Raw genomic sequence first — 15945 nt, 5'->3', positions numbered from 1 at the left:
TGCTTTCATAAAAGAAAATGAGATTTTAGCAAGTTTCATCTACTTCACTAATAAGCATAACACCTGTTGTTAGCTAACAAAATAAAAGGGCTTTACTTCAGTCCCTCTCAACCTCATGGGTTCAGAGAACCTTCTGTAGGAATGGCAAAATGTTGGAATGGATAAACAAGGGACATGCAGATCATTGCAACACTGGGGTGCAGGAGGTGCTGTCACTGATCAGGTTCACAGCTGCTGGAAAAGCTGTGTGGCTGTCAGAACTGTGGAGCATGGATGCAGGCAGGAGGTGTATGCTGGGGTAGATGCACCAGGTGGGAAGCAAGGGCCAACCATCAGCCCCACAGAGATCACGAAAAACCAGGCTTGCTGCAGCTTGGGTTGTCTGCTTCCATCCTGGGGCCCTTTCTGAGCTTCCTGATGTTGCTGGCAGAGCAGAGAAATATGAGACTGAAGGGAGTGAGAAACTCGAGAAAGAACTCAGTGTCAGATCTGTTTGAAGGTCTTGTTTTCAAACTAGGTGGTGTGTGGCAATCAGGGTGTTTGGGGTGGGATAAGCAGGATTTCAAACACTGACCCTGAAGCCAGAAGCTAAGCCACACCAGCAGTGGTACAAACAAGCATGGCTGTCACTGTACTAGATTTCCTGATGGAGCTACACCACTGGGAATTAGCTGTCAAGACCCACTGCTGAATATTAGGGAGACAGCCTGAGAAAGAGAGAGGATGGAGACTATGGTTGAGTAAATTAAACATTCATCATTCCTGTTCAGAGAAAAGGCTGGTTGAAATGACAGGCAAAAGCCATCAAGCTGTTTGGGGTGACCAGGTGGAACAAGTCCACAGTCTGTGACTTCCAATCTTTCTAATCAAAGCAGAACCTCCATGGAGTAATTATGTTGCTCATTAATCTCTGCCCAAATGCCATAATTAGCAAGCTGCTTGTTGTTCCTGCCTGTAGTTCATTGGGAGCAGAACTGTTCTGTGGCTGTGCCACAATTTTTGGGTTCTCAGGAAGGGCTGAAGCGTGAGAAGGAACATGTCTTAAGTCTGCTATGGTTCATCATAGAAATTTCTCTTCCCCCTGCCCCAGTGCTGTGAATTCTTTACTGTATTTCTGAAGAAAGAAAGTACAGTTAATACTATGAACTCAGGGCAAAGCTCATACAGTAAGAAATATATTTATAGGATTCTCTTTGGGTGTATTTACATATCCAGCTACATTCAGCTAACACATAAGGCCACAGACAAAATGCAGACTTGAATTAAAAGGCAGAAAAACCTGCACTCAAAGTCCTCTTCTGTTACTGAAGGCAGTGTAAGTTTAGGATAGCAAAGGACACTGGATTAATTTGGTTCCATTAAGTTTTGAAGACATAAAATATGAAGAATAGTAGGGCTATGATTTATGTTATTATGGTAAAGGTAGTTGCTTTAATATTGCCATACATTTAAAGGAGTAACAAAGCATTCAAGAGTAGTGAGTTGGGATCTTCCTGAGTCTGTGCCTGACAGGTTTCAAATCCACAGGTCAGCCTTAACTGAGGGGTGAAGCATTTTCAGTCTCAGCCATTCCCTTTCTGCTTGTTGAAGTTAGGTCACAGGACAAAAAGGATTTTTGGTATTAAAAAAAAAAAAAAAGCAAGTGTAATTTATGAAGGTTGTTTTTTATTTCCTGGAAGAAGTGAACCTGGACTTTGGTCCCTATGTAGAACTGCTTATGTTTTTTCTTCTGATAAGTTTTCTAACAGAATGTGTAACCAGCCATCCAGAGCTGAAAGGAAAACCTTCCCCACTTTTTCATTAATGTATGCCTCAGAAATATTTTGAGATATGTAACTTTTACCTGCTAGTGGACTTGAGGAGTACTAGGGTAAATGGGGGGTTTTGCATGCTCAGGAGTACCTTTTAAGTTCTCTTTAATTCAGCATCCCTGTCTCATATAATAATTTTTATTACAACTTATGATTGCAGCAAGCAGGTTTTACAATTTAAATAAAATAACAGAAGCAGATTTTGATTATTTCATTCTGAACATACCACCAGGAAACATGAAAGCAACATTGCTTTTATGTCATAAGAGTTTAGTAAGAGATTTCTAGTTCAATGTAAAAATACTTGCCTTAAGCTTCTCTAATTTTTCTTCTCTGGTGATTATTTTAGGCTTTTCTCTTTCTTCTGAGATTCCTTCTCACCTAGCAGCCACGATGCCATGATGCCCTTTCATGCTTTCCAGCTACTTTCATTCCTGTCTAGTTCCCATCACAAAATTGTTCCCAAGCCGAGAGCCTGGAATTCTCACAGACAACATGTTCTCCTTGGCAAAGCAGATCCCTGGAGTTCATGCCAAATGAGAGCAGTTCAGAAATCTCAGGAGACCATGTGCAGCTTTCAGGTTGACAAAAAGTGCTGGAAAGGAAATCTTAACCTAAGTCTATTGTGCAACTCCTGTGAATCTTTGCCTTTGCTAGTGATTCTAACTGATTTTATTGCAGGTCAGGGGAAGGTGCTTTCTTTTTGTGGTGGCTTGTAATAAAAGCTTTTAAAGTATTGTAAACCTGATTTTTTTTTTACTTCTCAAATCACAGTCATCCTGCCTCTCATACTGAGAGAAGTTGCACCTTGTAGATAAAAATGAAGAAGTTATTAAGTTGGAAAATCTAAGTTATATGAAGAAGGCAATATGTTATATTCAGGGGAAAAGCATAAGTAGGATGTGGCTATGGTTTCCAAAGGTGTGAGAACATGTTTCTGTAGCTAAGAAGGCCTACTCTCTGTCAGCAATCTTGTTTTTTCTCACACTGGTATATAGTTGCATCACTGAGAGTTAAAACAATGTAAGCTGCTACTTGGCATCTTCTCTTGGCTACGCTTTGCCAGCCTTGTCTTCTGTGAGAAAATACCAAAGGGTAAGAAAGAATAAAAGAGCAATTTGCAAGAAATCAAAAGTTGGCTTCAAAAAATGAGCAAAAAGAAGTTGAATAAACAGCTTAAAAATGAAGAAAATATAAATGTAATCCAGACATGCATCCTGGTTTCCTTTGAACTTCTGTAGTGAGACCTGACTGTGATACTGTGAGCCACTCCCATAATACAATTGGAAGTTTAATTTTATATTCTTGAAGCTAGCTCAGGACAGGTACTCTCACTGAAAGAGTCTGGTCTCCTTCTTTTCCCTGGAACTATTATTTTCTTGCTGGTTTACACTGAACGTGAATCCATTGCCCAGTGAAGCGCACAGTAGAGCTTCTGAAATATTTCTGACAGTACAAATGGGGGGGATTTGGAGGTGGTCTTTGGGTGGATGAATCACTGGATCACAGATTGCCAGAACCACAGAACAGTTAGGGTCAAACCCCCTGCCAAGGCAGGGTCACTTTAAGTAGGTGACACAGGAACTCATCCAGGTGGCTTTTGAATGTCTCCAGAGAGGGAGACCCCATGACCTCCCTGGGCAGCCTGTTCCAGTGCTCTGCCATGCTTAGTCTAAGGAAGTGTTAAGGTGGAACTTCTTGTCTTTATGTCCATTACTCCCTGTCCTGACTCTGGGCATCACAGAAAAGAGTCTGGCACCATCCTCTTGATACCTACCTTTGAAATACTTGTATTTATTGATGAGGTCCCCTCTTAGTCTTCTCCAGACTAAACAGGCCCAGCTCCTGCAGTCTCTCCTCATGAGAGAGATGCTCCACCCCCCTCATCACCTTTGTGACCCCCCTGCTGCACCCTCACCAGTTAATCCTTGTCTTTCTTAAACTGTGGAGACTAGAATTGAACACAGTAACCCAGACATAGCCTCACTAGGGCTGAGTAGAGGGAGAGGATAACCTCCCTCAACCTGCTAACCACACTGTTCCCAATGCACCCCAGGATCTCATTGGCCTTCCTGGCCCCAAGGGCACTTCTGGCTCATGATCAGCTTGCCATCCAGCAATGACTTGTCACCCATCTGTTATCCCATGTCCTCCTCAGCAGGGCTGCTCTCTAGGAGGTCTGTCCCCAGCCTGTGCTGGTACTTGGGGTCATTCCTCCACAGCTGCAGGACCCTGCACATGTCCTTGTTGAACCTCATCAGGTTTTTCTCTGCCCAACTTTCCAGCCTATCAAGGTCCCACTGAATGGCAGCACAGCCTTCATGTGGATGAGCCATTCCCCCCAGTTTTGGATCATCAGAAAATTTGCTTAGGGTGCTTCTTATCCTTTTCCATCCAGATTATTGACAAACAAGTTGAGTAAGACCAGACAGCAGGAATTGGACAGCAAGAGCACACTAGGACAGGTAGAAGTGTGACTGCTTTTTATTGGCAGCACTGCCAACTTCAACCTGCCTCGTGTGTAAAACTAAGGTTTGAAAGTGCAGAGACCTTATAATATCAGGGTAAATTCCAGCTGGTCACTTCTGGTCAGTGCACTGTCTTCAAAATATGCTTCAGTTGAATTTGCACTTGAGGACTGAGCTAGCTGAGGCTTCTCAGACTGTAGTGATGTGTCTGGGTTTTCCTTGCTGGAAACACAAATGTGAGCATATCAACAGTTTGCTTAACATTTCTTATTTAAGGAGTTAAGCACTGAGCCATTGCTTCAGTCCACAGATTTCCCCACAAAAAACCTTTCCTGAGTAGATATTCAAGATGAGAATGGAAAAGAAAAGAAAAGAAAAGAAAAGAAAAGAAAAGAAAAGAAAAGAAAAGAAAAGAAAAGAAAAGAAAAGAAAAGAAAAGAAAAGAAAAGAAAAGAAAAGAAAAGAAAAGAAAAGAAAAGAAAAGAAGAAAAGAAAAGTGAATTACACAGCTGCTTGGACACATTGCTCTTGCCTTTCTCTGGGAAGCACTAGTTGAAAATTAAAGAACTTGGGCACCTCTCCTATTAAAGCACTCTGGAGGTAACATTGCCCCACATATGAGACCTGTGAGAAGGGACACATGGGTTCTGCATCACTTACTGCTGTCCACTTACTCTGTCACCTCTTCCTCCTCAGCCATAATCAGGGCAGGCAGGAAGGTTGCAGAAACAGCACTGCTTGTCTGCTATGGGACTGGAGAAGTTTGAGGATATTTGGTGTGCAGCTGGGAAAGACTGAGGGATGAATACAAACATTTGTATTCCTGTTGTTGGACCAGAAAGTCCTTCCAGTGTGTTCCAGAGGACTGGAATACTAATGGCTGTATTTACATGATGAAGTGAGTTATATAGTTTCTGCTACAGCAACAGTGTGTGGTATGAATGAGCAAATAAGGGCATTTTGTTCCACTTGTCAGCCCTAACTTGACCTAAAAGAGAAACTTACCGCTAGCTGACACTCAGAGGAAAATTAAGTGAAGTAGAAGCTGCCTTCTTGTGGCGAACATAACCAGTAAGCTTCAATAGGAAGATGCACACACCTGCAATTTTGTGGAATAGAATAGAAAATGCTAGGTTAGAAACTCTCATATGTACAAATACTGCTTATTAAACTGTTTAATGAACTGGCTCGCAAGTCGCATAATTATAGACACACAAGTTGTTCAGTACTGTCTAGCAGTGCCTCCACTGCCACGTTCTGTAGTGAACACATTAAGCAAGCATTATAAATCTCTGTAGGCAGGGAACATGCACCTTACCATTTGTCCTTTCCATGACTCCAGCACTAGACTTGAGGATCAGAAGCCTCTTTTTTTTTCCCCACAATGTACATCCTTCCACCTACTTAACTCAGTTGTATTCTGTAAAATGTTTTCAAAAATCAGAACCATGTGTATGTTGTCAAAACTACAAATATTTTTAATTATTTTAGGATGTTCCTTTTTCATTTATTCATTCTGTAATGGCTTTGTTTACATTGCCCTTTTTCTTGCTGCTTAGAGAGCAGTCAATTAAAAGAAAGTAGTTTTTCTGAAACTTTTTCTGCTGCTAAAGAATATCAAAGAGAACAACTAAAGGAAGAGATTTCTTCATCTCACTTTAGCATAGAGGGGAAGATGAAGACTGGAAATACAGAGAGCCAGGTGAGAAATTATTTTAGTCAGTCAGTCAAGCTGCAAACACATTTTCCTTGATGGTATACATACTCTTTGTGTTATATATGCAATACAATGGCTCTTTCCTTTTTCTTGAGAATGGCAAGTGTGCATGGGCAAAAATTGGGCAGATCTATGGCCTGGTAGCTGATCTACTTCTGTGTAATGGGATGCTGGTCTAGCCCATATAAATTAACTGGTTGTGTAGCTGTGACCTTAAATGCATAGAAGTAAGGCAAAAGTTGGCAGGGAGAGATAAAATCTACCAATATGCCATCACTTCTGCAATGGCTATCAGTTTGTGATGGCAGCTCATTCATCCCCGTCTTTGCTCTGCCTCTTCTTGCCAAGGTAAATTTTTATATGCCTATATATTGAACAGGGCAGTGAAGTAATTTTTGAATGTTAAAATTATCTGCAAAGAGAAGAAATGTAACGTTTAACTTGGATCACTTCTCTGATCTGGTTCATCACTACGCTGCGAAAGGACACTGTGGGGGTGCTCACAATGGGCAAGAATGGGTGGGCTGGCACTGGTGATGGAAAAAATGCTCAGAGTTGTTATCTTTCCTCAGCTGATTCAGATAGAAGCACCAGGTGTTTGGCACACTGAGCCTTCCATCAAGTATAAAAAGAAGCAGCAAACTTCTAGGAAAGCACAGACTGAGAGCAAATGTCATGAGAATTTTCATGTGTTAACCATATGGGAGTTGGACAGAAAAGGAAGACAGGGACCTCCAGAGTGGAAGGCTGGGAAGGTATGTCAGGACCATATGCATGTCTGGGCAAGTGGCCCTGTCTATGTATGCATTTTTGGATCAGCAGTGAGCTTCTGAAGTCTGTCTCCCACTCACCCCTACTTGCTGTGCCTTGGTTCACATTGTGGTGTTATCATGAGCTGGATGAAGCTAAAGCACAGAATGTTCTCCAGCTCTTCATGACATTTTAACTGTGGCACCAGGCTATATCTGGTTGGAAGGAAGCTTCACTGAAACGAGTACTGTCTAATGTTGAGTCCTCTTTAGCAAGAGCTTTCCCTACAGATCTAATACTTTTAGCTCATGGTGTGGTAACAGACTGACAAATCAAAAGGTTTTCCATGGTACAGTGGTGATGGGAAGAGATGGGGTGTAGAAAGGACAGTGATGTGTTGCATGACCACCACTTATATCAACCGTAGAATTTTAAAATATTTAGTAGAAATTGTTAATAAGTGACTAAATTAAGGCTCAAGCACATTTCCTTTGAATTATGTTCATGTATGCTGTACTATGCTTCATTTTGAGCCAGGTTTCAATTTGGCTCTCTACAACATCATAGACATTATTTTTTTCTACTCTATCATTCTTCACCATCAAATTCGAGCCACTGTACCAGAGACGTAGTGAGTTCTTTGTGATTGTCATCAACTCTTGTCTGGAGAAAATGACTGAAATATCCTTCCTTTTAACTATTATCTTCTTATTTTTAAGGACAGACTAATACTAGGCAAAAAATATTGCTTGCTGGAGGTATAATTAATGCTTTGTCTAGACAGGATGTTTTTAAGTGATAGTTGGATTCATACAATAGGGAGATTTTACTAACAAACTTCACATTTTAAAAAGAATTGCAGAGACCGTTTGCAGTTCTGAACTCCATATAACCTCCATTCAAATTATCAAAAGAAAACTAATTGGAGAATGTCACAAATAAGTACCTTCTTGTTCCTTGCTTAGACAAATCACACTAGCAGTTGGTATTAGAAGACTTCTGAAAAATGTTTTGAAGAGCAACTTAAAGCATACAGTCATCTCAGACAAAAACAGCAGAAGGAGCAACAGGTACGGTTGCCACTGGTGCATTCACTTTGTTTTTTGACAAATATTCATGGACAGAGATTTTGTGTGGGCTCTGTTTTGGTTCATTACATGGTAGCACATTTTTCCATTGTTCTTTTGTGTGATATTAGAAGATTTTTCCCCAAAGTGAAAAAGAAAAGGGCTGTATTACTCAGTCACAATTAATTCCCCCATGATTTCCTCTGTTTTCACCTATTTTCTGGGTCACAGTTTGTGCCCAGGTCACAAGATGCTTAGTTAAATTAGACATTAAGGTTGACTCTGTTTGCTCCATAATAACTGGTCTGTCATGTGCCACTACTGTGATAATGGAGGCATTTCCAAATGCAGGTTTTGTGCAAAGGTCGAGTACAGTGAGAATGTTCTGCCTTTTGCTGTGGGTACAGTTTGAGATGAGCTTATGCCTGACACCTCTAGGTGTCAGACTCAGCATTTGGTTTGGCTTGGTGACTTGAAAGATGCTCATTTCATCACGCAGAATTTTTCCCTATGTCTCCCTGGCAAAATAACATCTCAAAATGATGCAGCTGTGTATTTCTGTGACACATCGTAAAAACTGCTGGAACTTCCCCTACTGGAACTTCCCCTGAAAACAAAGAAGGACAGAACGTTTCTCATCTTCTATCATATAAACAATTAGTACCATCGTAACTCTTTGTCTCTACTAATGAATGAGTGAATGGAGTTATCATGTAGCGACCGCTTCTAAAAAGGTGTTTCTTGCACCTTCCCTGTAACATCAGGGCTGTTTCTTATCTACTCAGTTATCTATACCCGGGGTCTTTTAGACTTCTGGTGTCTCAGTTTATTCAGTTATTGTAACTGTAATCTTCCTTTCTGTAGAATGATTCTGTCTGTGATTGTCAGGACTTAATTTTCTTCCAGAGCAGCCCAAAAATAACACCTTGAAAGGTTTTTCTGACATGAAGAGAGAGCATGGCAAGGCTCAGAAAAATTGAACAGAAGTATTTAAAAGAAGATAGGAAGCATTCCAGAAGAGCTGGTTTGAATTGCTGGGGTCATTTCTCCCAGTCTGGCCAAGTGAACAGAGGCATACTGCAGCTAGGGGAATGGTCTCAGCTAAATCGGCAGGTCAGTAGCTCCATGCAGATGGATACACATGAAAAAAAGGCAGACTGTGTTTTAGCTGACAGGGAGAAAAAGGTTAAGACTGACCATGAAACAAATTAGTTGAGCAATGTGAAGAAGGAAAATAAGTGACTGGGGAGATGAAGACTCAAAGGAAAATCTTGGTGAGTCATCACAGAGAAGTTGGCCTGAAATCCTGCAACCATGTCCCAAAACAGTGACAGATGCAAACCTACAAGTAGGTGAGGTAATGGAGACTCATCACATGAATCCTCTAGGGAAAGCAGGCAAAACTGCTGGAAGAACCATGGGGCGTAGATAGGGTGGATCAGCCTCTGAAAGGTCATCTCATAGAGGGAACAAAAATCCCCTTAGAAGCCTTACCAAAGCCTTATCCACTCCAGGATGTAGATACAGATCACAATAAGGAGGTAGAGTGGGGTGCAGGTCCTTCATTCACACAGGGTCAGAAGTGGGTTCAGGTCTGCCCACAGGAAATTGTTGTGGGGAGCCACAACTCGGGAAGCAAAAGGCAAACCCATAGTGGGTTTGAGATGGTCACTGATAAGATATAATAAAAATTACATTTGAGACTGTGGGGAAGGGAAGTTCATCCTCAACTGTGCAGTAAGAATGGCAAAGGAAGGGAGCAGATACCTTGACATGGCGAGTTGCATCTTTCTTCTGTGAGTCAAGCTGCTTACACCCAAAAAGGGATGATTACCCCAAATCCCACCATGCTCAAGATCAGTAGCCTCAGGGATTGTGCCTCAGGGAGTAGATCACGCTGACAGACATAGGGATCTTTCTGATGGTGATTATGCTACAGATAAATCCAGTGGAACAGAAAAAAAAATAAATCTCAGTTAGGAAATACAGCAGATCAAGAAAACAAGACATTCAAGCAATTTCAGGTGAACAAGATGTCTCCTGCAGCACGAGCAGCAGTGATTCTAGTACTGGAGCTGTTGGTCTGAAAGGGAACAAGGCTCACTCTTCTTTTCAGGAGTCCCTATTTCATCTACAAGATTGAAAAGGAAAGATCATGAGCCTGACTCAAAGAATGGGAATAGGGCCAGCAATGTTAAAAGCCTACATCTGCCAACTTCAAGAGTGGCTCATGGGATTCCTGCTTTCAAAATTAAAGAAACCCCTGAAGTGGAGGCACTACAGCAAACACTGTGTGCAGACACATTAGATAAGAACTACCCAAGTATTAGTTTGTGTTTATTTTTCATTGGGGAAAAATTTTTGTCTTGGATTTATGACTCATTCTGCCTGTGCTACCTAGCTATATGCCCACCTCTGTCAGTATTTCTCAGACCTAAACTGGAAAAAACAGAGAAGAGGGAAGAGATACATCTGCAAGCCCCCTTTTTTTTTTTCCTTACTTCTCCATCGTCACCAGTCATTTTTCCTAAGTCTGTTTGAGGTGCAGACTTTTGATTTCATGAAATAAATACAGTGTTCAATGAATCCCTGAAGTCAGGGCTAGAATTCCCTTTAGTTTAGGTATGACTCACCCCTTGACAGTGAAATATTCACATTTTCTATTTAACTTGCTTAGAGCTAACATATGTGACTTTTTAAAAAATGGGTAAATTATCTCTCAAATGTGCATGTTTTTCTCCTAAAACACAGAAAACCTCACATCAGTGACAATGCTATCATTTCCTAAGAACATCTTCACTCAGCTTTTCCTTAATGTGGTCCCAGCTTTTTAGTCAATCAATGTTTCTCACCTTTGGGCCCAGTGATCTTACTTCTGATAATGAAATGGTATCCTGCTTCAGCAGGCTTTAGTCCTTTTCATTAAACAGGTTCTTGACTTTTCTTAGCTTCCACTGAAGGACTTCCCACACATTTACTCCTCATCCTAAACCCATGGGCTTTCTCTTTATGTAAGAACAGTCAGAATAAGTTTTCCTCACAAATAATCACCAGGGCAGAAATACTCATTTCTGATGGCTCTCAATTGCCCTGTCACAATTTACTAAGCACACTATACTCTGACAGACTGCTGTTAATAAAGGGTTCCTGAGGCCTCTTTGAAGGTTATATTCATATTAAAATTGAACCATCACATGGCATTCACATTCCTAAAAAGGAGTTCCGCTGCTGACACTGATATACTCCCAAATCTCTTTCACTTACTTGATTTGTAGGGCTTGGATTGCACTACTAAGAGCTATGCTGGGAATGGAATAGTTACATAATTAGGCAAAATGCATTAATTCTTTTTGACAGATTAAGCAATAAAGTTTACTGAATTTATGCAGACTGTGGTTTTAAAAACACAGAGAGGGTTCGTAAATATTCTCAGAGTTCTGTGTTACCATGGACACCTGCCAGAAGAAACCCAGGACATCCTCAGCAGAGGACTAGAGACTGATGTGTACCACAGAAGAACCCCTTCACTGACAGTGGGGAGAGAAGAACATGAGGAAGCAACACATTTCTGCAGGTAAATCTGTATACACAAGAAATTGTTGGTGTGTGCAGTGAGGACAATATTTATTTTAGAACCCTTAAAAGCAGGCTGCTAAATTCTTACTTACCAGTTAGCTCCTTTTCAGGGGTGTCTGTGTTGTTTTTGAACAGAAAAATTTATTTAGGTATTTAGATTAAAAGTAAAGCACCTCACTGAAGGAGGCCAGCTCTCAAAACACTGGTGCACTTTGGGTCTAAAGCTGAGTAATGCCAAATGCTTCCCATAATTTGCTGAACATCTCTGGATTACAGTGAAAGAGGTAAGAGCTCAGTGGAAAAAAAAAAAAAATTAATAGGATCAGGCTGATGATGAGTAAAGGATAAACTTCTCATTCACATCAGGTTAGCACATATTTCTAAGGTTAACAAAAAGTGTAGACCACACATCAGTGCCAATAGCATTCTTATTTCATATATATAATACTATATATATGAAATAATAAATGTAATACTATATATATGCATATGTATTATTTGCATACATACACATATATATTATATATATATAATATTAATCTTTTGACCAGACTGAGGATGTGTTTGACACCATATTAATGAAGAAGCTGAAAATTCAAGAGAGCTGCTTTTGTGATTTGTAATTATTGAATGATGTATAAGTTTTAGTTTGGTTTGGTTTGTGTTTACACCTTCATAGATGAAAAATAATTTCTTAACACAAAATCCCTGCAATGAGTAATTTTGGAACTATGGGGTTTGTAATGGAAGTGCCTTCATTGCACTAACTAATTGTAGGCTATAAAAATCCCTCTAATAAAAGTTGAGGTTGCTTACAATCAAATCAAATATGAATTTTTGATGTAATAAAATCTGTTAGAAATCAGTAAGTGCCATCTACTATAAACACAGGGGAGATTGTTTTCCTCTTCGCCTTTCAAACCTAGCTCTTAACTGGTGCAAATTTAGCATCATTAATTGATTTTTATTTCTTGACATATTATGCAAAGTGAGAAATTATTTTTCAGATCTGCCTGTCCATTCTTCTTCATTTCAAAGATGATGGGAATAGTGCAAAAGGCTATTTTACTTTTATTGGTTTGTAGCATTTTCTCCTATAGCTGCCTTTCAGCTAAATGCTTTCACTGCCTTAAAAATTACCAGTTTCATTAAAGATCCCTCTTGGATCTCTAGCTGGCCATGATAGGTGTTCCAGACGTAAGTATTTGTGGGATTTAGTAGTTCAGGAAACTACTAATGAAATTGGGCGCTGCTTTTATTTTACTGCTGTAAATTTTGACTGTGGAGTGATGTACTGGTGCAGAATTATTGCAGTGCCAAATTCTGCCAGCACTGTATTCTCAGCCTGCTGACCATGCTGCCTTACCCGAACAATTGCTTTAACTTTTTAATATTTATTCATATTTTTAAAAGAGATTGCATGGATTTATTAATGTCATTAGCAATAGTAGCTGCTAGCATTTCCACACAGATGTTTACCCAAAAATGCCTGCCCAGTATAATGCACACATCTTTTCACTCAATTTTTCTAATTTATGAGCTAAAACTAATTGCAGAGGACATCTTATCATCCCTGGCTGTGTTGGCCCTGTGCTGATTGATGCAATCCAAGAATCTGCTTTGCATTTTTGAATCAATAACCCTGTTAGGAATACAAGATGACTGCCCATTGAGAGCAGTTCACTTGTGCCGTGTGACAACCTGTGCTCACTGGAAGAAATGAAAATCCTTTTCAGAGTAGCAAGACATGCCTGAACCTGCCCAAACCTATCCATTAATTTGTTTACAAATACTTTGTTTTCAGACCTTTTCAGGCACAACTAATACAAGGAAGAGGGTAAAACCAGTAGGGATGTAGTGTGTTGTGTGTATCTGGTGCCTAAGAGAGCCTGGACAGGTCTCAAGGCATCAATCTGTGGCTCCACCCCTGCGGCACTGAGGTGGCTCTGCTGGCACTTGGTGTCAGACAGAAGATTCTGTAATGGTTATTTGTTTGTTCCTCCAATCAGTGTAGCTTGTTTGCCATTTTTAATGCAGAGTTTCCTTACGGTATGGAATCTGCATGTTTAATGGACCAACAGCAGCAGCCAATATGTTAGCGGTTGGTTTATTTTCTTCCACCTGCATCTCACTGAAAAACCTTTTCTTGGAAAAAGGACTTGCTTCAGGTTCTTGCCTCACAGGCAGCTCTGTCTCATGTAATTTGTCTCATGCAGAAGTGTGCCTGGCACGCAAGTAGGAATTTCAGTTTGGTAAAAGTGCTTAGCCTCTTCTAATGTATTTTCTATCTACGTTCGGCAGCTAGCTCCTATTTGTAATTTATGGCTGGGTTATCAACTGTTTGTCAGCATCTCCAAAATCACAAGTGCTCCTGGTATCCTTGGTTGTTGCATTTCCCTAGGGCAGGGACTGTTTTCTAGCCTTGACTTAAAACAGTACCATTCAGTCTGCAGTGAAAAATGGTATATATAGATGTTGCATCTTGCTTTTGTTGTAGTGCATTGTAATTCAGGTCTGGATATGGAGAAGTGGTGGGCTAGGCATAATCACACAAAGGCTCTATTTGCTCATTCAATTTGATTATTTTGAGGAGAATTAGTACTTATATTGATTGTTGCTGAGGCTTTCTCCATCATGCTTATAACCAGAATATTAGTCAAGCTCATTTAGAATAGAAAACAAGAACAACATTAGGTAATTATCTACAAAGAGCAGCAGGATATGGGGAGTTTTTACTTCTCTTAGCATCTGTGAGAACTTTCATATTTTGCTCCTGAAGTGCTAAACTCCATTACTGAGATGGAAACATGAGGTCATGGCTGCCTCCTGTAATTCATGTTTCTTTTTGAGTGATAGTGAAGGACAGATGGTGGCTGTAGGTCACAAAGGGAGCTGGAAGCTCACTTTATATTTGTTAGCAGGAAGCTAACAAATAATTAAAAATTAACTAAGAAGTTAGATCACAGTCATATAAATAAGCTCTGTTTGAGAAAATGCAAAGATTTGTACTCTTCCCCTGTTTCTGGCTGTTAAGTGCATTTCCAGATCAGTCATGTCTTGAGCCACTGAATTCGAAGGCAAAACCTCTTCTGAACACCTGCATTTAACTCTTGGAGGATATTTACCTGTGGAAAGTAAATGCTTTATCCCATTTCATTCAGATCCATGGCTAATCTTATATGTAGTAATGACTGGGCAGATGAAAATACAGCCCAGTCCCCCATTTTGCATGATTGCAGGGCTTCACAGATACACTGACAGGTAGCAAGCTGTGCCTTCTGCATGTCTGACCTGATTTAGCTATCTCAATACAAAACATATTTAAAAGCCTCTAAGTTCACCATCATTATATTGTCAAAAACTCAAATTAGAATTTTTGCCTGCCGCTAAATAGAACAAATTTTGCAGCTGGATGCATACATGAGTGTTCCCAGGGAGGAAGTACCTTAATTTTGACAAGTGCTGATAACAGGTTGCCTCTCCCAGCAGTATCAGCATATGATGGCCATTCCCAAGCCCTCCAAAGATCATGCCCAAAGAAGGTACACTTGAAGACAGTCTTTCATTACAGCCTCTTATGCAAATTTCATACTCTTTGTTGATTTTGTGAACAGAACATGAATAGACCAGCTCGAGGAGCTGTCAGGAGCCAGGAGTTGACTCACTCTTTGGAATACAATAGAGATCAAGCTCACTTACTGCAGAAGGAAAAAATTGCCCAGAACAAGTGCAAAGGAACATCTAGAGTCACTGGAGGATGTAGAGGCAACAAATCCCTCTGCAGATACCCCTGTGAGGCCCCCATGGTATTCTCTCTGAGATAAGACAAACCACGAAATGACTCATGTTAGAAAAATGTAGACCCTCTCTTATCTTTTTAGAATATTATTGGTTAGATTGGATTCTTTATAATCGGTTGTCCTACACAAAGAAACCTTATGTGGTTGGCTAAGTGTTTTAAATTTGTCCCCTATTGCTTTACTTTTGAACCCCCCCGAACCCTATAAAAGTACACGTAGTACCCCATATATTCAGATTCCTGCATGACCCCCTTTCACAGAATAAAGCCTGTGGAAAAGTCTGAGCAGTTTCCCCGGTCTTTTTATGTGGGCTGAAGAAGGTTCCTATAAGCAAAGATGAACAGAGCTGACTGCCTGATGGGCCAGCACTTACATACCTTGTAATTGAACCCTGCCTGAGAAAAGCAGAGGCGGGGGGGAAAGTTACAGGAGAACACGTGAAATCAGAAGAAATGCAAGTAAGCAGTCTTCTGTAGAATAAATACTCAATTCCTGTCCATTAATATCCTTTCAAACAAACATCATATGCTTTTACCTGAACCTTTCCATTTGCCACACATGGCAAATTATTCATGCCATTCCTTCAGATGGTTAAATACACAGTGAAGATTTTAATTTTAATAAGACTGTGCTTTGGTTTGTGTTTTAAATGTACATCCCTTCCTTTCGTATAAGAAAAAAATTAGGCTGTGCCTACCAGTTTTTCAAGAAGTTAAAATGTTCCCATGTTACTCATACTTCCTTGTACTGATTTGC

The 15945-nt window shown here is 40.3% G+C and overlaps 1 pseudogene; it reads left to right on the top strand.

The window, feature by feature from the left end:
- Positions 1-1398: 1398 nt before the first annotated feature.
- The window catches only part of LOC134041947 (uncharacterized), a 29229-nt pseudogene continuing 14682 nt past the window's right edge, over positions 1399-15945 (top strand).

The sequence above is a fragment of the Cinclus cinclus genome, chromosome 3 (assembly GCF_963662255.1).
Source record: "Cinclus cinclus chromosome 3, bCinCin1.1, whole genome shotgun sequence".
In the NCBI taxonomy this organism is placed as follows: domain Eukaryota; kingdom Metazoa; phylum Chordata; class Aves; order Passeriformes; family Cinclidae; genus Cinclus; species Cinclus cinclus.
This window is presented reverse-complemented; position numbering and strand designations above follow the sequence as displayed.